Raw genomic sequence first — 22,721 nt, forward strand, 5'->3', positions numbered from 1 at the left:
GACGGGGGCATGGCCCAGGGAAGAGGGAATAAGGCTAGGGCAATTGGTGGTTTGGGGTGAAACAATGACAGCCACAGGAAGAGACTTCCAACGCCAGCTCACTTAGAACGAAGCCCTTTCTGGCAATCACGGGCGTCTACCTACAGAATGCACAGCCTGGGTGAGCGAGCTCTCAGTCCCTGGAGATACGTGAGCAAGGTACGACGGTGGAACAGACTAGAACCTCAGGAAATCAGCAGACAGAACCAAACTTGGTAATAATGCTTAACAAAGTTTACAGTGGCAAAGGACCCACTTAAAACATTTTAGCAGCAGCCTGCTGAGCTCGAGCAATCTCTGGAAATGATTTATTTACATATAAAAATGAGACATTTCCCAACAGCCTTGAGACAGCCCCTGGGGTGCGGCTCTCATTGGATGTTGCCTCCCCCAGGCTGGGAGGCTCAGCCCCTTAGCTCCGCCTCGGTGGGGGGCTGATTGCCTCTCCCTAGGGTGCATTGCCCAGCGTTACTTCTCCAAAATAAACCTTGCCTAAGCTTTTAAATGTGCGGCTGAGCATAAAGTACAGTCAACATTTTTATTCCAAGAATGCAAATGAGCCCCTGAGGGGCCTGGAAGAGGCAAAAATGCCCTGGTCTGGAAGCATTTTCTTGAAAGGCTGGAGTCTGGCACAGCTAGTTTCACTTTCTCTGGGGTGGAAAAACTGAGGCTTAGGGGTCAGCTCAAGGTCACCATGTGAGGGAAAGGCGGGAAGCTTTCTATCCTGCTGGGATTTCCCCCATTTAGGGCTTTATTTGTGCTGAGCAAGCTCCCCTAGCCTAGGAGGGACAGGTAGAGGGGTAGGGTAGATCCCATTACTCAGCAGAACAGGAGCTCTCAGCAAGCTTCTGCTGGGTCTGCTCTGGGCATCAGGATCCTGCCTGTGGCTCAGGAACTAGATACTGGCCCTGGCTAGGAGAAGGCCTGCCTCCATCCGAAGGTCCTCCCAGTCTCCTCTCCAGGCTACCTTAGGGGCCCTGCCCTCCTCTGAGCCCTAGCCAAGCAGTCAAGGTCTTGTTCTTTCCCCGGATGCCAGAACCTAAACTGAATGTCCTACCCATACAGGACACTTCCCTACTCCCCACCCAGCGCCGCCTTTCCTGGAAGGCTCCAGGGACAAGCAATTACAGAGGCTATGTCTGTGGTGTGCACGGGGTAGGGGGAACCTCAGAAGCCCGGGGGCTTGTCCTGAGATTTTACTGGGACTCTGGGCCACAGATGTGGGCCATTCCCTGGGAATAAAGGTTTCTAAGTCTCCTAGAGACACCCAGGTTTTGGAGGAACATCAAAGGACCACTGGCCTCCGAGATCTCAGAGTCAATTCTCCACAATTTGTCCTGGCCCCAGGGACCCACCAGGTGAGCGTTCTTACTCACGCACACCCTGACCCATGCTGTCTGACCCTCCTGTGGCAGGAAACCGACACAGACAGAAGACTCCAGGCACCAGTTGGAAGAGGAAGCGGCTCTATTCCCCGGCGGGGAGACTCTGCGGTCTAGTGTCCTAAAAACTGAGCCCACCAACTTAATCTCTTGCCTTTCTTTTATAGATTTTTTAGGGCTAGTGTGCACGTGAAAGTCATGAAGGATGTGAGAGACGTGACAGACGTGAAAGTCTTGGGACGCAAGGAAAGGTCACGTTGGCCCCGCGCCCTTGGTACCGGATGGGCTACCTGTCCTCAAAGTCTAAGGAAGTTACAAGGTTGCTGTCTAGGCCCAGCACATACCAAGGGAAGGGCAAACAGATAACAGAGACATCTGCTGCAGTAGAGGTAGGAGTGTTACAGACTGTTTGGCTAATGCCTGTACAGAGTGGTCAGGACAGACCTTTAGCTCTGCTTTTACTCTCTTGCCTCACTCCCAGGGGATGGCCCCTGCAACTCAGGGGATGGGTGGCGGAGGGGGTTGTTTTCACCATCCTGCGAGCATAAGGGTCCTGGGTTGTTTGCCCCTGGAGCATCATGCAGACTCCCGGAGAGCCCAGGCCAGGCCGAAGTGCAGACTTGGTCCCTCAGGGAAGGCCAATTTTGTCATAGGTGGGGGCGTCACTCACTGGGGAACCTTCCATTTTCTAAGACAGATTTTGAGTTTAGTTAATCCCTTTAGAGGGAAGATTTTCTCCTTAAGAAGGACTGTGCCTTTCCCTGCCCCACCCTTATGGGGCTGAAAAGTGTTTAACCTTTCCCATTACACCACATAACCAAAAGCATTCTCAAAACTGCACGATTAGGATTTGCATATTTGGCCTTTTGTCCCTGGTCATCTGATAGAACTAGAGCTGAAAAGGGATTGTCCATCTGTCCTCCTCACAGCACCAAGAGCAGAGATTCTTGTTTTTTCCCCAGGATTCAGCACTGTACAGCAACTCCTGGACCCCCAGGGCCTGCTCAGCTCCCTCACAGGTACTGATTAGCCCAGGGATGCAATTAGGATGGAGCAAGTCAGGGTACTCAGCTGGCCCTGTGCTGCCAGCAATCCACTTTCCTGTTTCTCTGTTGGAGAGAAGTATCTGGCTCCCCATCCTCTGGATTGCAATTCACTCTGAACAAGAAGGCAGATGACTTTGTGGCTGCCTCCCCCAAGCCTCATAGTTTAGCACCATCTGAATTCCAATTAGCATCATCAGGTTTTCTCGGGGAGGAAAGTTTCCCCTAACACCACCTCCTTCCAGTTGCAAAAAGTTTGCTCAGGGCCAAGCACATCTGCACAATCACAAGTCCATTCATTGGATGATGCATTTGTTGCCACCTACTCTGAGCCCCGGTTCCTGACAACAGTAAGAGTTAGCGCTGAGGCCAGCGATGTTCTCTGAGCCAGGTGCTGGCACCATATCTCAGTCCTACTGCAGATGAAGAGACCCAGCCTCTGAGAGGCTCTGTGACCAGTGCAAGGCCACCTGCCCCGGAGAGAGATTTAGCCAGGACTCTGATTTCATAGGCCTGGCATCTGAACAGTGCACAGCCTCCCCACAGTTGTAGAAGGGGCATAGCGTTGGGGATTAAACAAGATGCTCTTTGGAAAGCAGCCTGTCAAATGCCACATGGAAACTTAAGAAGTATACACTCCCTTCCAGGTGCTGCTGTATAGGAGCTGAGTCACACATATAACTTCCCTCCAGAGTTAGCTTAGAGACTCACAGGGAGGTGATGCCACACAGGATGGGATTCAGGTGGTAAGCGACACACAATGGCCTGCCCTGGGGATTGGAAGACGGGGGGACTTGCTAGCAGAGGGGATCAAGGAAGGTTGCATAGAGGAGGAGACATGGGCTTCCTTTGAGGGGCAGGGAAGATTTCAGTGGGAACAGTTCCTGCCTGAACCTAAGGAAGAGAGGATGAATTCCGGGCTGCCTGCCTCCCTTTCAGTGGGCAGAGCCTGCCACCTTGAAATCAACTGGGCCCAAGACTGTACACACCTGTTGTGCCAGCTACAGTCACCTGCAACCCACAGATGTTGCTCTTCCTTCCTCAGAAAGTACCAGTGCCCTTCCAGGGCCTGAGACAGAGGCCCTGCTCTTTCCTTGGGGGCCCCTTAATTTCTTTCCTCTTTCTGACCCCTCTCACTCTCTCTGTCTATGACTGAGCACCTTGAGGGCAGAATGGGTTTTGTCCACTCACCATGTCCAGCCCCTGATTCCTGTCCCAGCACTGTTCCTGGTAGGTGTGTGTAAGTCAGAACATACTGGAACAGAATGATACCCCAGGTATTCCTCCTTCTTCCTTCCCTACCCACAGGGACATTTCGTGACCCTAAGTCCAAGCCACCTCTGGTTCTATAGCTAGAGCTATAGCCATAGCAGTCACATAGCTGCTCTGAGCCTTAGTTTCCTCATCTGTAAAATGGGGACAACCAATCCTCACTCTGCCTTCCTTAGGGCTCTGTCAGGAGAAATTATTTATGTGGGAGCCCTTTTGAAAAGCAAGCAGCTCTCTCTTGAAAAAGAAAGAGTTTTTTAAAAGAATTTTAAAATATTGGTAAAATCCTTTGTTCACTTTTTGTCTATTGTGTTTCATTTTGCCATATCCTTTAGGGCATGAACTCTTGGATTAACTTCAGAATTTTTATAAATCTTTGCAAGTTAAAAAGTCTCTTCACCTTACTATTTCCACTGACTGTCCCAACAGGACAGTGGTTCATGTTATCCTGATTGTACAGATCAGAAAGTTAACTGACACATAGCAGAAAGTGGGCTTGAACACAGGTATCCCTCTTTCTGTTGCTGAGTAAGCTCGGTGCCCTCCTCTGTGCCCAGCTGTTTCTCAGATCAGGAAATGCTACTCCCCTAGCTATGTCAACAATTCTGACTTTGCCAAGTCTCTAAGCTTAGGCCTAAACTAACCTAGGCCAGGAGTTCTCTGCAGGCACTGTGTTTGTGTGTGTGTGTGTGTTTATGTTTTGGGAGGGTCTCCCAGGTCTGGCCTGACCTCAGGAGGAGGAGGGACCTCACTAGCTGGACAGGGACTAACAGCTGAGGCCCAAGCCCTATACCCTACTGATGAGGGACGGGCCTCCCTGCCAGCTGTTGCAAACTGGCTGGGCATGGAGGGGAAGATCAATTCATTCATTCATTCTACCAAACTGTATTATGCAAAATTTACTTATGCTGGGATATCTACCAACTGGCTGCCGAAATGACCCTCCCCCACCCTTCCTTTTTTGAGGGAGTTGGACAGACAGGAAATAGCAAGAGGAGCTGGGCTCAGAGTGAGCTTGGGGCAGTGGGCTCAGAGGGGAGGTTCCCACTCCTAAGTGTAGGAGAAGGCATCTAGGCTGAGGCTTTAGAGGGTAAGCAGGAGGAAGCCAGGGAAGAAGAGGTGGGAGAGGGCATTCTAGGCCCAGAGAACAGTAAGCAGAGGCCTAGAGGAAGGGCCAAGGACAATGAGGGTGGCCTGGCCAGCTGAGATGTGTAAGGAGAAGGCAAAGTATGGAGTTGCTTAAGCATCAGGAGCCTTCCCTTTGTGATATTTGTCAGCCAAATAGATAAGTTTAATCATATTGAATTCTCTGCTCATAGTTTTATTTCCTTTCCTTAAAGAGACTCCCCGCCCCAAGCTCTCCTGGAGCTCATGGAGCCCAGTCTCCGTGTGGAAGTCCTCTGAGATCAGGGATGGAGGGAGAATGGTGGGCAGTCAAGGGACTTCTGCAGAAGTTCCTGCCATGTCAAGTGTCTCAAATTTGGAATGTCCAGAATAAAACCTTCCACTGCCCTTCAGGCAGCATTTGGGACAGCCCATGGGGTCATTCCCCTGCTGGGCCCTCCTCCTCTTCCATGGTCAAATTACCAGAAAGGCTAGTCTGTTCTGCCTTCTAATGCTCCAGTCATCCACCCCTGCACCCCACAAATCTACACCAATCTACACCCCTGCACCCCTGATCTGCACCCCTGCCTGCCACAGCTCTGCAAACCACCAGCTTCCACACTGCTTCCTACAGAGTTCCCCCTCATGCCTTTTTCTCCTGAATTAAGGCCAAGGCCTCTTTGCCCTGCCCTGCACATTTGCATCATGCCCCCACCTGAAGTTTTCTTACAAAAGAATGTTCCTAGAAAAACCCATGCACTGCCCACTACCCAGTGGCCTAGCTTCCTACCCCTCCACCCCACCAGGGGCCCTCACCCTACCTGCCTGTGCCCCAGTGCTGACTGCTGTCTGTGGACACTGGGCTTCCTCCCCTGGAGTCCTTGGGCCTGTCCTCAGACTTTTCCTGTCTAGACTACTCATCCTTATCAGCAGCCTGGAGAACCACCTCCTCCTTTCCTACCTCTAGTCCAGACAATGAGATAAGATAAGACTTATAAGCATGTTTGGTTTAATAGTTGAGACTTTGCCTTCTCACTTCAGGTCCCCAGTGCCTGGCCCAGCAAACTGCGGGCGTTTAGAAGTGGTGAAAAACAACAAGAACATGGTTATGGGGACCATCTCTACTCACCTTGCTATTGTCACCAGGGAGTTCACATGACCAGCTTACCACATCTGTGATCACCCAGCCTTCTCCAGTGGTTTTGCATCTCAATCTCTCCCCCACTAAGAAGCATGAATGACTCATCTTGGCCACCACACTTGCTGGCCCTACCTTCAGGTCACTTCTATCCTGACCCTCTGTCTTTCCTGTATTTAAAATGAGGAGATGAGGAGCAGTCCGAGATGGTGGGTGTGTGATGTGTAATGTCAGCTCTTCTACCCAGATGTCTTACAGGGGTCAGGGGTCACAAACAGGTGTGGTACTCTGCTCTGAAACCCTCTGCTTTCCCAGCCCCTGTACCCCCAACACACACAGGATATGCCATCCAGGGAATGGGAGGTACCTCTGCCAGGAACACCTTTCCTCCCTTCACCATGCCCTGAGCTCCTGCTCCCCTCTTCCAGAGCCCCCCTCGGGGACACCATCTCTGGTGTCCAAGCACTCTGTCTCTCCTCTGTGTGTACATGAACCCTGTGCTATCAATTACAATTTACTGGATTACTTGTCAGCTTACCTCCAAGACACACGAAGGGAAATGACCTAATTCACCACAGTGTCTCCACATGAAACACAGAGCCCGACGTGTAGTAGGTGCTCAGTAAATGTCTCGTGAATAAATAACACAAAAGTGAAAAAGAAGCTTAACCTAAGTAGCTCCATTTAGCTTCTGACTCCCAGTGGGAATATTCTTTAGGTTAAAAACTTGTACATAGCTCTGCACACAGGCCATAAGCCATCTAATTCTTTATAAAATTTAATTTGCAGTTCAACTGTAAAAAACAAAAAGATGATAACCCTCCCTTTCCCAAAGCCACTCCCCAGAGAGATAAGAAAAGTGTACCCACAAATAACAGTGACCTTCGTGCTCCAAAGTTAACTGAGTGGGATCAAAGAAGCTTTACGACCTCCTGGGACCCTCTCTAATGCTCAGATGCCTGTGGTCCTGGTTATCTTTTGTAAATCCCCCCACCCCAGACTTCCTTCTTCCTTAACATAAAAAAAGAGTCTGAAGTTCATACTAATTTAAGACGGTTCTTTAAGACATTAGTCCATTATTTTCTCCGTTTGCTGGCTCACCAAATAAAAGTCATTTTCCCTGCCCCAACACCTCATCTTTCAACTTATTGGCTGTTCTGCGGTGAGTGGTACAAGCTTGGACTTGGTGACAATTAATGCTTGCCTGTGTGATGGGGAGACGTCACTGCCAACTCTGTATAGGAGTGTCACCTTGTCACCACTACCCTCACTGAAGGCTGGGAACTGCTTCTCAGAATCCTCTTCTGTTAGGGGTTAAATTGTGCACCCCCTAATTCATAAGTCTTTGGCCCCAGTACCTTAGAATCTGGCCTTGTTTGGGAATAGGGTCCTTGTAATTGGTTAAGATGAGGCTATATTGGAATAAGGTGAGTCCCTAATTCCATAATACAGCTGGTGTCGTTATAAAAGGGGGAAATTCTGGCAAATACACACACACACACACGCAGAATGTTATGTGAAGATGAAGGTAGAGATCAGGGTGATGCTTCGCGTGCCAATGAATGCCAATGACTCCTATAAAACCCAAGCTGGAGAGAGAGGCACAGAACAGATTTTCCCTCATAGCCTGGGAAAAAACCAACACTGCCAACACCTTGACTCAGACTTCCAGCCTCCAGCCCTCTGAGATGAGGCCTTCCTCTGTTTTGTGCTGAGACTGGGTGATTTATAAAGAACAGAAGTCTATTTCTCAAGTTCTGGAAGCTGGAAGTTCAGGATCAAAGTGCTGACAGGTTCAATTGTCTGGTGAGGGCTGCTCTCTGTTGCCAAGATGGCACCTTGAAGCTGCATCTGCTGGACGGGAGGAACACTGTGTCCTCCTGTGGCAGAAGGCAGAGGGCCATCAGTGACATACTCCTCCTTTAAGCCCTTTTATGAGGACACCTAATCCCATTTACGAAGGCACAGCCCTCGTGACCCAATCACTTCCCAGGAGTCCCCGAGCTCCTGGTGCTCCGCAGGACTCTGCTGCCTGAGCCGGGGCTTTAGCCTGTGGGTTTGCTCTAGTCTCCCCAGACCCCCAGCCCAGCCACTTCACACTCAGTAGGCCTCTCCACTACTGTCGTAGGCCTTCTCCCAGTATCACTTACAGTGGCCGTTTCCCTGACCAAACCCAGACTGAGAACAAGCTTCAAAATGTCACAGTGGAGGTTCTCTTGCTCGGCCACATTTCTGCCAAATGATGCCCCCACTCAGGATCCATCAGAAAGGAATAACAGCCCTGCGGGAGTGGCTGCTAGACCTGTGAGCTGTTCACTCGAGTGACACTCACAGCGACAGACGAAAACATTTTCATCAGCTGTTACAGAGACCCCTTATCATGGGCACCCAACTTCATAACTCACTGGGAAGAATCAGGTGCTAAATTCTAAAAACCTACTGTCTGATATTTACAAAGCCAGGGGGAAGGGAGGAAAGGCTTTTCTAGGAATTTGTGTGGCAGGCTGGAGCCTCTAAGGGACCAGCCACAGTTGCCACGTGGGCTCCAGGGTGGCATGCACAACTAGCTCCTATCAGATCACAAGCCCTTGTTACCCCTAACCCCAACTAGCCATTCTGGCAGAGCATTCCCGAGCACTAGGCAAGTCTCCTAGATGAATAAGGCTCAGTGCTTAAAAGTTTCAACACTTACCTTGAAGGGCTGGAAACCCAGACAAGCCCAACGAATCCAACACAAAACCCACAGCCTCTGAAAACACCCATTCTTGCCATCAACTTCCCTTCCACCACCCCCAGGGGCACTTCCCTACCCCCGCCTGAGGTCAGGGCACCTGCTGCACAAGGACCCACACATCGTCACCCTCTCCTGCTGCTATCCAGTGCGGGCCAAGCTCTGTACATGTATTAACTCACTTCATTGTAACAGTGCCGGAAGGCAATTATGTTTGTTCCTAGGTGGGCTAAATCGTGTGCCTGACATCATACAGGGAGTATGCGGCAAACTTAGGGATGAGCCTCTACTTCACACACGAGAGCAGTGTTTTTCTTTTTTTTTTTTTCAAGTTTTTACAATAACTTTCATTTTTTTAAAGTTAATATGTGCAGTATAGGAAACTGAAAAACATAGGAAGCAAAGAACAAAGTCATCCACAATCACAAGCAGTTTTGTTTGACACATCCTTCCAGATCCCGAATGTACACACACAATACCCGATTTCCTGGGATTGAGATTGCACATTATGTGTCATGCTTTTTCACACATCATGAATATTTACCAATCCCAATCTCAAAGCTCTAGGAGTATTTTGATAACCAAGAATATACTACACCAACTCAATCTGTTAGGAAAGAGTGTAATCCTGCCTTTCTTGGGACGAAAATTTCATAGAAGACAATAATGGCAACAAGCCTCTAGATAAAAGTACTGGCAGAGTTCCGATTAAAATACTGCATTCCAAAAAAAAAATTACTGCATTCCCTTAATGCTCACTTTAAAATGAAACATAAAGCAAAAGTACACTAAGTATAATGTTTATAATTATCAGATGTATACCATTAAAATATTAGCAAGAAGGCATGTTTCCACTGAATGACTTAATCTATATATTTTTATAGTATAGCCAAAAGGGATGCACATGCATCGGTGGCTACCGTCAAAACGTAATGTGAACACACCTGCACACACCTCCCCTATCAGGCTTCCTTCTGCCCCTCTGCTGCCAGCCTATCGCAGCTCAGAGGTGGTTTAACAAGTCCACGTCCAAGATGCATCTTTTCTATCAATTATAACAAAAAGAGACTCACAAAATGGCTAATTCACTAACTCTACTTTTTATCATACAGTGTCACCTCAGGACATCTCCAAAGCTTTGATGTTGCAAAATAATGAACTCTGTCCACAACAAACACAGATACTTTACTAAAAATGCACATATAGACCTATGGTTATAATCTAAAACCATCTTCTGGATATGGAGATACTAGCAAAGAGCCCTTCCCTTCACCTTTCCTCTTCTCCTTCCCCCGCTCCAGGGACTAAATATAGGAATAGGTCCAGCTCCAAGAAGTGGATTAACAGGGGTCACTCCTCGCAGACATTCCTTCCCAAAAACTAACAAAGGACATATATAAAGGGATTGTTTTATTTTACTACCTCTATTTTAACATACTTTGAGCATTAAGATCTGCTTATCCTCTAATACACAGCAATATTAACTAAAATGCACATAAAGAACAACAGCTAAGTCAGCGGTTCTCAACCTGTGGGTCGCGACCCACAGGAACTGCATTAAAGGGCTGCGGCATTAGGAAGGTTGAGAACCACTGAGCTAAGCAATCTGAACTAGTCTAAGTCACTGGCACAGAGCCCTTCTCTGCATACTTTCTCCTCCCTTCCCCCCACCTCCCAGTGACGGCATACTGTCCAAGACATCAAGTTTAACAATTCCATTCCCTAAATGCAACCACTCCTATGAAATAACAAAAACACTTAGAATGTTACTGTAGCCCTCTATTTTTAACAAATGTTGTGCACTTTTAACATCTAGAAAAGACTGGATGTTTCAAACAGGACTTAAGTTTTTTTCCCACTATGCATAGTAGCATTGAATAAATGGTGCACACTCAACAAAAGCTATAATTTCAAAGTGTCCTCTAAATAGGAACATTCTGGCCTAAGACACTCCCCCTTCCCACCTCTACCAACCCAGCAGACAGGTCTAAGCATACCTGTAATGCTTAGAGGGTATTCAGTAATTTCACTTTCATAAATCTTTAAAAAGTCTTTCCTATGGATTTTAACTCAAAGTCTACTCAATGTATTACTTTACTAATGCTACTCTTGTCATACACTGGCAACCTTTTTATCATCTAGAAAGACTAGATGTTGTAATTTCGGACTCATTTGTCCTTTATATACACTATATACACAGCAAAGTAAAATCAAAAGCACAGACGTAACAGTCAATCTTGCCTCAACTCTAACCACATTGGTACACAGCCCTTTGCACTTTCCTTTCCTTCAGCCCTGAACCAGCACAAATAATGTGTACTGCTCAGACAAGTGGTCTGATCATTCAGTTTCCAAGACAGTATTTCATATGAATTTTAACAAAAGCATATCTACAAAATGTTATTTACTACCTCTACTTTTAACATACTTTGTGCACTTCTAAACATCCAGAAGGACTAGATGTTTCAAATAAGGACTTAAGTTTGTCCACTATATATACACAGTAGTGTTGAATAAACTACACACATGTAACAGTGGTTATATCTGAAAGAGCAGTGTTTTTCAATCATTAGCAAATGGGAGCTCATGCTTAGAATACAGATTCCTGGGCCCTTATTTGGTTTCAGCTGGTGGGGTCTGGCTGGGACTCAGGAGCAGATGAATCTGCTGCAGCCAGTCCATGGCCCACATCTAGGGTGGGAGTGTAACAAATACTTCTTTCCCTGAGGCAGTTCTCCATATATTCCTCCTCTCCACGCAGCCTACCCACAGGACTCTCCCGCTGCACACTCTGAGTGAGCCCCCTTTTGTTGAACTGAGGTTAGATCCCAACTCCTTCATCTACCTGCCCTGTGTGACACTTGGGTGAGACACTCAATCTGTCCTTATCCTGATTTTCTCATCTGTAAAATGGGGCAAATATAGATGCTATCTCAGAGTTGTTATGAGCATGAAATCAGTCCAAATATATAAAATGCTTGGAACAATGCCTGGCACATAGTAAGTTCTCAAAAAACATTAGTTGTCATTATTATTACAACTATTTGGGGGGTTATTATTACTGTTGAACTATTTTAAGGATGTGTGTCCCATATGCACAGTAAGATTCTAAACTCCTGAAAAGCACAAAGCTTAGCATAGGTCAGGATAAGTAGTAGATACTCAACAAATATTCCCGAGAGCATACATTAATTGTTAAATTCATAAGTAATCAAATCCCATAATTAATATATAAATAGATCAATCATAATGATGCCAACATTATAAGTAATAATATTGCTGATCACTTGTGGAGCATCCAATATACACCAGGATTCAGGTTAAACACTTTACATGAATTATCTCATTTAAATAGCACAACAATTATTCCTGAGATGGGTACAACTTCCAATAAGAAAACTGACACGGGCAGCGCCTGTGGCTCAAGGAGTAGAGCGCTGGTCCCATATGCCGGAGGTGGCAGGTTTTGGCCCTGGCCAAAAACCACACACACACAAAAAAAGAAAACTGATGCATGAAGAAGTTAGGCAATTTGTTCATATTCTTGAGATACTAAGTAATGAAGCTGGTATTTTATCCCAGGTTTTTCTAATGCAAGAGCTCATGCTCTTAACTACAACCCTGGGTCAGTTTTTTCTTATTAGACGGAATGCTTCTCCAAGGTAGTAATTGAATCTTGCTGATCTGTTTCCCTCGTGCTAGGCAGGGGATTTTACATAAAGTAGGCTCTCAGAGAAATGTTTGGTGGTTTTGGGTGGGTGGGTGGATGGATGGATGGATGGATGAGAGAATAGGTAGATTGGTGGATGGATGGATGAGGGGGTGAGTAGATGGAAAGATGGAAGAGAGGATGGGATGGGTGGGTGGATGGACAGATGGGTGGGTGGATAAATAGGTTGATGGGTAAAGGGATGATTGGGTAGATGTGTCTTTGGGAGAGCATATGGGTAAATAAATAAATATTCTTTTGGAAGGGTGGGTGAGTGGGTGGACTCAGGAGAATGAGTAAGTACAAGAATGGGGTAATGGGTGGACAAAAGTGAAAGACTATCCACCTCGTGTTACCCTGCAGAGTAACACTTGAAGAATCCTGAGACAGGGAAATGTTGGAAACAGATATGCATCTGGAAATAAAAGATGCTTAAAAATAATTGTTGGCAATGCTGTTCCTGGAAGGGAGATGGAGGCAGGGAAGGCACATCTGGGTTACAGGAAGAGGCGTCCCTTTGTTCAGCATCTTCTAGTCTGAAAGGGACCAGGGCTCCACAGTGAAGGCACTAATTAGATTTCATTAAAGTGAAATAGATTTCCTAGCCGTGGAAGAGCCAGTTCATTAATTTAATACATGCTCTGCTGGTAGAAGGAAGGGGAGGAACAGCCAGCCCCAGCCCACCTGGGCTAAGATCAGTGTGATGCACATGGGTTCTGAGAACCTGCTATATGCCAGTGCCTGGGCTGGGTATGGATATGTAGTGATGAATCCAGGTACAATCCCCACCTCCAGAAACTCACAGGGTCAGGAGGGAAGGACAGACATGCAAGGCAGGGCACTGGGCAAGGGTAAGCAACACAGAATATCCAAACTCTTCCCCTGGGGGTGCCGGGAGTTTGGTGGAAGTAAGGAGTGGAGAAGATTGAAGTTGGCATAGCTAGTGGAAGGTTCATGGGGCCACTTTTCATAGCAGGAAGGTTGCTGGCCCAAAGTAGTAACTGCACAAAACTAAGGGGGAAAAGAAGTGAAAGTCTGAGGTCCATCTGATTGTTCAGAAATGTTTACTGAACCCCTATTATGTGCCAGGCATTCCTAGGTACTGGGCAGTCAGTGAAGGAGATTTACAAGGTCCTGGAGCCAAGGAGAGTGTTGTGGGCTGGAATCGACAATAGGAGAGTTTTTAACACATAAAGGTTCTTAATGCTTAGGACTGGATGAGGTCACCTAGGGAGAATATAGGAGGAGTGGCTCACTTTGGCACATTCGTCCTCCCAGAGCGAGAATTCCTTCCACAGCATCACTGACCGGAGGCCACTCAGTCCCTGCTTGTATGCTCCAATGACAGGAGGCTCACTAACACGCGAGGCGCTCTGTTCCGGTTTTTAGTAAGTTCTCACCTGCACGGGTCAAAACCTCCCTCCTGGTTTCACTCCTGTGTGCTGGTTCCATCTCATCCATTCAGCTCCCTCTTTGCCGTGGCCAGCTAGCATTGGCATGGTTCACCACAGGCCTTTTCTAGATAGTGGTGTCCCAGGTTTCTTTTGAGGGTGCCACACCTTCCCCCTTGTCATCTCACATTTCAGGAAATGACAAAGTTTTATTTTTATTTCTGAGTTATGGCCTTAGGGACAAGGAGAAAAGAGGAGACACTTAAAAATAGAAGAGGAGACTTTTCTTTTCCTCCCCTTTTTAAGCCCCCTCGTTCCTTCAGCCACTCTCTGCTGTGCAAGACAAGATACCCCAACTTGTTTTGTCTTTGGGCTGGAGCCCCTGCCCTGGTGATTAGCTTGCCAGGCCAGGGCCACTGATAGCTACCCCTGCAGCCACCTGCAGCCCCCTCCTGGTTGCTCTTCACCTTACATGGCCTCTTGGTGGCAACATTTGGCCAATGGAAACTTCCCTCCATGAATGGCTGAGCTCTGCCCCTTCTGGGTGCTTTTCTGGTCTCGATCTTCCCTCAGTTTAAGGCAGTCTGGGTTCTGGGTAAGGAACTTTCTCCTGCCAGTGAGATGTCACCGTGGATGTCACGCCAGTTAAGCCAGTTACTCTCCAGTCCCCTCTTCCCACTCAGTCTTACCCACCAGATCAAAGAAATCAGGCTCTCCATGAATTCAGCTAATAGATACTCAGGCTGACTCAGCAGGCCTGGGTTTTCCACACCCTGTACATTCCAAACAAAGGTCTGGCCCTTGAGCAGCTCCTAAGAGATAAACTGTAAGCCTTTATAATAGCCTGTCTGACAAGAGTGTCTCTGGGCCAGATAGGCCATGCTAACAATGAGATTGATGGTGCCAGTCTTGGGCCACATAGTATCAGTTTGACCTTGAAGGGGCTGGAGACTGAGTGATGTCAGCCACCCAGGCCATCAGCCATGCCTACATGACCAGCCCTCACTAAAATTCCTGGGTTCAGGAATGCAAAGGCTCAGGTGAACTTACTTCCTTGGGAACACTCTGTGTGTTGTCACTTTGTTGCTAGATGAATTGAGCACTGTCTGTAAGTATCCTGGGAATGAACAACTGGAATCTGGTGCCTAGACTCCACCATACACACCTCTCCCTTTGCTGCTTTTAATCTGCATCCTTTCACTGTCATAAACCATAACCATGACTATGGCAAATCCTCTAAGTTGTATGAATCCCTCTAGCAAATCATCAAATCTGAGGATGGTCTTGTTCAATACCTGAACACATCTGGTATTGTAGCATCCATCTTGTTTTGTTACATGTCTCTGCCTCATACCCTGAGACCATGACCAAGACCCCAGCTATCCAGATCATTGCCCCAGTTTCCTACCATCCACACTGCTCCCTTTTACCTTGAGCTGGATACAACAGACAAGTCTCTAGCTCTCTACATATTACCCCTGAATTGCCTTTCCATGTTTCTTGACAAATTATAAACCTGGTGTCTCAAGCCAATGTGTCCATGCAGGGCGGACACGCTCGAGCATGACCACCTCATTCAGACCACTGTCGATTGCTACCTGTGAGAACAGCACTGCATACAGCTTTTATGGATCACTCTTAAATTCTGTATGGAAATTCCAAACAGGCTAAGCTAGGCAAGCTCTGCAGGCTCTTGGATGCGCTACCACCATTCCCACTCAATATCATCCCTGGGAGGAATGGGAGGAAGCCCCATTATCAGTCTGGGGTATCTTCTTCTGAGACACGTTTTGGTGTCTGACGTTTCCTCACTTACCCGACAGTCTCATCCCTGACGATGTCAGAGGCTCCTGGGAACTCTGAGGGGCATTCCTGCTTACATCTGGCTTTGACTATGGCCTTATCATCATGGGGGGCCTTGAGTACTCCTGAAAGAAACACCAGAACTCTCCTAGGCAGGATAGAAAAGATGCAAAATCTTCTAAGAGCTAGTTTCCCTGGCAAGATGTAAAATAAATGGAAAACAGCCAAGTCTGAGAACAAAGAAAATCCTATTTGGTGACTTCATAATTGGGCCTGAGCCTGGCGTGACCCCACCACAAACTGGGTAGAAAGAACAAATGTCCTCAGGACCCATGGCTGTGATGAAGCCCAACTCCCCCCTATCCCACACCCGTCCCTCTTTCTCCACTGTACCCGTAACCTCTCTAGAAGGAAGTAGGCTGAGAGGGGTTGGCCTGCCCCTGGCCAAGGTAGGCCTGGGGATATGAGAAGAGAAATTCAAATCTTCTTTGTAAATCAAAATTTTCTTTTTAGGCAACTGGCACAGATTCTAGAAGCAAGACTAGAATCTAAATACAATTTGTTTGGTAATTCTTGGTTTAGGAAACACTTTCCTAAGCATCATCCTGCTTGATTTGCATAACCCTAGAAACTGGCAGGGCAGGAAATCTTCCCATCCCTTTCTTCTAGACAGGAAATAGGATCAGAGAGATTATGTGGCAGAGAAGACAGAATCAGACTCAAATCTGGGTGTATCATGCAGGTCCCATGGTGAATGTTGTCACCCAGATGTACTGGCTCCAGGAGGAAAGGGAACTGGACAGGAAGAATGGTCATGACAGCTCCCAGGGGACGCCCTTGGACTCTTCTGTTCACACTGGTCCCCCTGTCAGAACCAGCACCCTATCTCCTCGCAGGCTCCTGCTCATCCATCTCAGTCTATTGGTACCACTATGGCAAAACCTTGGGACTGGGTAATTTACAAAGGACAGGAGTTTGTTTTCTCACAGTTCTGGAGCCCGGAAAGTTCAAGATCAAGGCACCAGCAGTTTTGGTTCTGGTGAGGGCTGCTCCCTGCTTCCAAGATGGTACCTTGAAGCTGTTTCCTCTGAAGCAAAAGGACAGAAGGGATGAAAAGGCGGCAAAAGCCCTCTGTCAAGCCCTCTTATAAAGACACCTGATCTAATTCATGAAGGCAGAGCCCTCATGAGTCAATTACCTTCCAAAGGCCACCTCCCAATATTGTTGCATCTAATTTCTAATGTGTGAATTTCACGGTCCTTTAGATCCCCACTACATGTCAAAAATTATGGGATACTTGCAGGCAAGCTAGACTATGTGATTCCCAGGATAGTCACGGCTCCTGGGACTGTCATGCTGGGTTTGCCATTTACCTTCCACACTGGATCCTAAGCTTCTTAGGGACAGAGCCTCTACCTGTCATCTCTGCAGCTCCAGCCCCTAGCACGGGGCACATGGCAGAGGACACTCCCTTATTAATGTTTATTGCCTGATTCTTTTTTTTTTTTTTTAATTTGGCCAGGGCTGGGTTTGAACCCGCCACCTCTGGCATATGGGACCGGCGCCCTACCCGCTGAGCCACAGGCGCCGCCCCTATTGCCTGATTCAATGAATCAATCAATCAAGTCACCACCCCAGGTATTTATTGTCCACATCACAGATACACACTTTATTTTTATTTACTTACACATTTATTTTTAATTACCCAGGAAATCAAACTTATATTTTTGCTAGAAGCAATTCAAACACTGTAGATCCACCAAAAACTCTTGCTTGCCCCATCCCCACCCCTCCACCCTCCCCACCCCCACCCCCCCACCGCCATGTCCCACCCTTCATTCCCGTCCTTCCCCTGGAGGAAATCCCATTATCATTCTGGGTATCTCCTTCTAGACCTTTGGCTATGCACTAACATATATTTGTAAGTACATATGGAAATAGAAGCCTTTGTGTTTTGTTTGCATTTACTGTTTACCATTTATACAGCACCTGGACAAGTGCTCACCGAGTCACTCCCATAGCCCCAGGGGAAGTGCCATCATCTCCCAAGGCAGAGTTGCTTTTTGGGAAGGAGAACAGAGTTGGCCTTCAGATGCTCTGGGTTCAGGGCCTTTCATAATGTGGGGTCCAAACTTCATTTCTCTGTATAGATTGGGAACAGCAGCCCCAGGGCTGTTGTGAGGATTAAATGGCTCAGGGCCATCTCTCCTAGTGGTGTCACTACCCTTAGCCATTAGCTGTTCCAGCCTCACTATGCCACACCCACTGGTCCTCAATTTGCCCCTACTGATGGCAGGTGACAGCTGAGGAATGGTTTCCAGTGTGTTTGGAAATATGAACTTTGTGTTTCCTTACATAAAACAGGATTGGAAATCCATCTTCAACCAAAGTTGCTGATGGTCAGTGTTCCAGGATCCAAAAAGATTTGCATCAGGGCCAACTTCTTCCCTCCAGCTCCTCCAGGCGGGATTGAGCCAATGCTGGAGAAAAAGAAGACAGACCAGCAGATCAACAAAGGACCTGCCAGGGCCCAGGTGCAGACTCTCCCGCCTCTGCAGCATGCAAGTCTGAGAAATCCAAGGTGCTCTGGTGTCACCAAGGAGCCATCCTGGCCAGAAGTCACATCAAAGAGGCCCTGGGCCAGAAGAGCTTGGGAAATGGCATGTTAGTAGTAAACGTCACGCCTGGAGGACTCTATGGGCACCACAGAGGGGTCTCAAGGTGGACTTGGAGTTGGCTGACCTAAGCTTCAGATATTGGACAAGAGACTTAACCTCTCTCTGGGTCTTGGTTTTCTCATCTGTGAAATGGAACCAGGATTGCTCTTTCCCTGCACTGCAGCAATATGTGTAAAAGTTCCTGGTGTGACATCTAAGCATCAGAGGAATGGCTTTACCCTATCTGGCTCTCAAAGGACAGCGGAAACAAATTAGCACTTTGCTCAAAAGATCAAGGTAAAGAAAGTAGGGCCTCAGGCAGAAGATAATAAGAGGTGTTACAGGGCAAATAAATGAGAAAAGAGAAAGGATAATACAGAAGGAAGAAAAATTAGCAAAGTACTTTGAAAAGCTCATTTCACTTCTTTGTCCTTTTCATGTTCATATTTATCCTCAGTTGATTTCTGGTGATGTTTCTGGAGGTCAGCAGGGCTCAGGCACTTCCTCCCGTCCTGCAACAGGGCTGGCCCAGTGTCCCTCCTACCGCACCTCCCACCGAGGACTTGGAAGAACACTTGGTGGCTGCAGCACTGGCCTTCTCTGGCTCACTTATTCTTCTGGTGGAAAAGTTTCCTCCACTCGGCCTCACTCTGACCTCATTGCTCTCGCAGCACCTGCAAAGCCCTGGACCCGACCCTACCCCACCCCGGGCCTCAGGGGAGATGAGACAGAGAGGGAGTGACAGAGAGGGGTAGGGAACCAAGAACAGGAGAGATGGAGAGAAAAAGACAGAGAGACACACACAGAGACCCAAGAAGGAGAGAGAGACACACAGAGATCCAGAAAGAATAAGAACCGGAAAGCCAGAAACAGGGAGAGAGACAGGGCCAAGGCACAGGGCAGAATCCCCATCAGCAAGTTCTGCTGAAGATTATTCCACAGGATGTCGTCAGATGGCTTTCCTGGGGGGAGGGAATAGTTCTGTGGTCAGACAAGGTGGAAAGCACAAGGTTAAACAAAAGGGTTTGTTTTCCTCAGGGCTTCAGGGAGGAACAAAAAGGGTTTGTTTTCCTCAGGGCTTCAGGGAGCTTCTGACATGTTACTGGAGGTGACAGGGGCTCTAGGAACTCTCAACTAAGGGGACCACCACCGCCAATAACGACTACAGCAAAACCCCGGCACCTCGAGATGTACTGACATAAAGATTCAAGGAGGGGTGGACGGCTTGCGCTCAGGAACTTGAGACTAGCCTGAGCAAAGTGAGACCTCCTCTCTACTAAAAATAGAAACACTAGGGGGGGTTGGGGTGGGTGCTTATAATCCCAGTTACTCTTACCTGAGGCAAGAGATCACTTGAGCCCAAGAGTTTGAGGCTGCTGCTAGGATGCCATGGCACTTTACCCAGGGCAACAAAGTGAGACTCTGTCTCAAAAAATTAACATAAAGATTCAAAGGGAAAGAAGGAGGAGGGGGCTTAGAGATAAGAGAGAATGGCAGGCAAAACAAAGGAGATGGGGACGCAGAGCCAGAGAGAACTGGGAATTTAGGGGGTGGGGGGGGAAGGCAGTTGTTGGGGGAGAGACACAGAGAGTGAGAGAGAGATGAAGAACTCAGTGCAAAAAGTGAGGCAAGGCAAAGGTAGATGCAGACAGAGAGGGACAGACTAACTGGGGGAGAAGAAGAAGAATTAGAGACAAAAACCCAAAGAGAAAGCACTGGCAGCGTCCATCCTGAATGGAAACCCACAGAAGCTCTGGCTTGTTATGAAATGTGGAGGCCAGCAGATTCAAAAACTCCTCCCGAGGTTGGCCCAAACACACCTCCCTCTCAGCAGGCCCGAGTGTCTGCCAAAGGCAGAGGACAAACTCCCTGGGGGAAAGACACTTAATCTGCAACACAAACAAATTAAGTTACCCCAGTGAGGACGGTCTGAAAAATACATCAACCAAGCAGCAGAGCAAAGGCCACGGAAGGAGCGGCGTTTCTGCATGGCTCTGCTTCTGCAAAGCTGGGACAATCATCCATCAGTGGTCGCCACCACAAGCCGCAGGGCTTGGCTTCCGGAGGGTAAGGCTAAAATTAAGCTCTAGGAGCTACTGAGCTGTTTTTAAATGATCTGCCATTAATTTTATCGTTTTGTAAGAGCTTTCAAGATGAAAGATCAACTGGGCAACTTGAAAGGCTGTATTTCACTGGTGTTGATGCTGACTCAATCCAACCAGCCACCACTGCCTTTTAATCCTTTGGAGTTTTTGCCTGTTCTGACAAAGAGCAGTGCCAAGGGACTTCTCAGGAAACATTCAAGTCCCCTCCACAGCAGATCTATGTGTATCTTTGTCTCTTACAGCTCAGCCTGTCTCAATTTCTACTCCAGGCAAGATGTACCAGACTGTTTACAGCAGTCAGACATCTGTTCCCTTCTCCTTGGGACTAGATCAACTTAATTCACCTTTTATGTGTCACTATCCTTGGACATCTTTCCAAAGCACAGATAGGAGTAGATTTCTCCTCTTCCCAAATGTCTTCCATAGTGCTCATTTGCCTAATTGTCCACCTGGTCATCCTTTGGACCTGGGAAGACGTTGACACAGAATTCTTCACTGTCCTATCTGGGCTCTTTTGCACATATACTCATGAGGCCAGTGTCTCTCTTGTTCCCAATAAACTCAGACCTTTCTTCAGCACTGTTATGGCATTCTGCTTGGCCACCTCTGACTTATAGCTCACAGCTGAGTTTTCCCCTGCTCGATACCTAACCCTATCAGCTGTTCAGACTCAACATTTTACCCAGCAGACTCCTGACATGACCTTCTGCTGGTCTGTCCACGTGCTGGTCAGTACAAAGAGGCACATCTGGGAAGAGTCCATTGCCTCTGTTGCCCTCTTTGTGGAAATGAGACTCAAACACAGGAATGATTCCCAACCCTCCAGCCCCAGGGAGGCAGCTCCCTACCCAATGTGGCCCCCCAAGCCTACTACAGGAACTTGCTCAAAACCAAACTTGTTATCTCCTTCCCTTCCTCACTCTGTCCTCATTCCCCGAGTCTAGGTTAGTGGAGTGAGCAGGCTCCCAGTTTCCATTTTAGGCAGGTGGGAGTCTTTCTGGCCCCCTTCTCCCTCAATCCCCATACCACAGAAGTCATCAACTCCTGTTGCCTTACTTCAGAACGTCTCTTAGGCCAGTCCTCTTCCTTCCACCACCACCCTGCCAAGACCTAAGCTCTGGTCTTAGTATCTCCTGCATGGCCTCGCTGGGCTTCCTGCCTCCAGCCCTTCCCACCCCCACCTCCTCTGTTTATATCTCTGCCTCAAGCTGAAAACCTCAGCGGCTGATGAAATCTCTCTACCCCTGACCTTGCCTCACACAACCCTCCACAATCTACCCAGACCCATCACTCCTACACTACTTTTCCACCCTGTCTCTCTCTGCCATGCCAGGCCCCTTCACACCTTCAGGTCATTGCACAGGCCTAAGATGCCCTCCAGCCCCAGCTCTGCTTCTGCCTCACTTGGTCCATGCTCCTGCCTTACCACTCACAGCATTACACTGTGATTTGTGCATGTGTTTCCCTTCCACCAGCGTGGAACCCACACAAAGTCACCCTCAATAAGCATCTGCTGAGTGAAATCATGCGTGGACAGGTGGAAGGAGGGATAGATGGTCAGCTAATTGGCTGGATGGATACACAAGTAATCGTCAATCCAGGTTGCAGGGCGAGGGGTGCCAGACGCACGCTGCAGCCGGTCACCAGCCTGGTAGCTGCAGGGAAGGAAAAGAGACTGCAGCTGGGCTGGCTCAGCTTCACCTGGCCAGTAACTCACCCACGAGGAGCTCTGAACCTGGGCTCTGTGAACCCCCAAGTGATTGACAGATAGAATTCAGGTACGTTAGGGCAGCGCCTGTGGCTCAAAGGAGTAGGGCGCCGGCCCCATATACCAGAGGTGGCGGGTTCAAACTCAGCCCTGGCCAAAAAAGAAAAAAGAATTCAGGGCTGTCAAAGAACTTGGATGGGAAAAGCTATATCATAGGCAACAGAGCACAATAATATTTGTAGCACTTTGCAACCAAAAAAAAAATCAAAGTATTTTTATATCACCTTATGGTTGTCATAGATATCACAAAATGTCATTTATGTCCATCCCTACTTTGACATTAACATCATTATTAATTACTGTCAGAGATAGATTACTATTGTCCTGTCTTCTTTTTGCACTGAAAAAGCAGCACATACATTACTATATCACAAATTTTAATACGATGTCTTGATACATTCATTGTAATGGGAATGGACTCTCTTGTAATTGTCTGTATTTTATTTCATGCACTTACAAACATTACTCTGAGGAAAGGTCAGAGGCTTCACCGCATAATGTTCAAGGGTTCCTGGCACAGTGGAAGTAACTGGCAGAGTCCAGAGCGTCTGGGGAGGCCAAGAGGAGAGCTAGAGCCTGCGC

General features: G+C 47.7%; 1 protein-coding gene and 1 long non-coding RNA gene across 2 annotated transcripts in view; one reads left to right on the plus strand and one right to left on the minus strand.

The window, feature by feature from the left end:
- The window catches only part of FAM181A (family with sequence similarity 181 member A), a 66,171-nt gene extending 46,931 nt beyond the window's left edge, over positions 1–19,240 (minus strand). Inside the window, exons 1-3 of the transcript XR_008382390.1 lie at positions 18,670–19,240; positions 17,965–18,089; positions 17,455–17,751 (exon numbers count right to left, since the gene is read on the minus strand). The gene's annotated coding sequence lies outside the window, so the exon portion shown is untranslated. Of the gene's footprint in view, positions 17,752–17,964; positions 18,090–18,669 lie in introns of the transcript that reaches the window.
- On the plus strand, positions 1,195–7,090 carry LOC128593636 (uncharacterized). The gene is made up of 4 exons (XR_008382391.1): positions 1,195–1,397; positions 1,589–1,810; positions 3,112–3,210; positions 5,879–7,090. It is a non-coding gene; the product is annotated as an uncharacterized LOC128593636 (long non-coding RNA).
- Positions 19,241–22,721: the final 3,481 nt, after the last annotated feature.

This window comes from Nycticebus coucang, chromosome 9 (genome assembly GCF_027406575.1).
Source record: "Nycticebus coucang isolate mNycCou1 chromosome 9, mNycCou1.pri, whole genome shotgun sequence".
Classification (NCBI taxonomy): domain Eukaryota; kingdom Metazoa; phylum Chordata; class Mammalia; order Primates; family Lorisidae; genus Nycticebus; species Nycticebus coucang.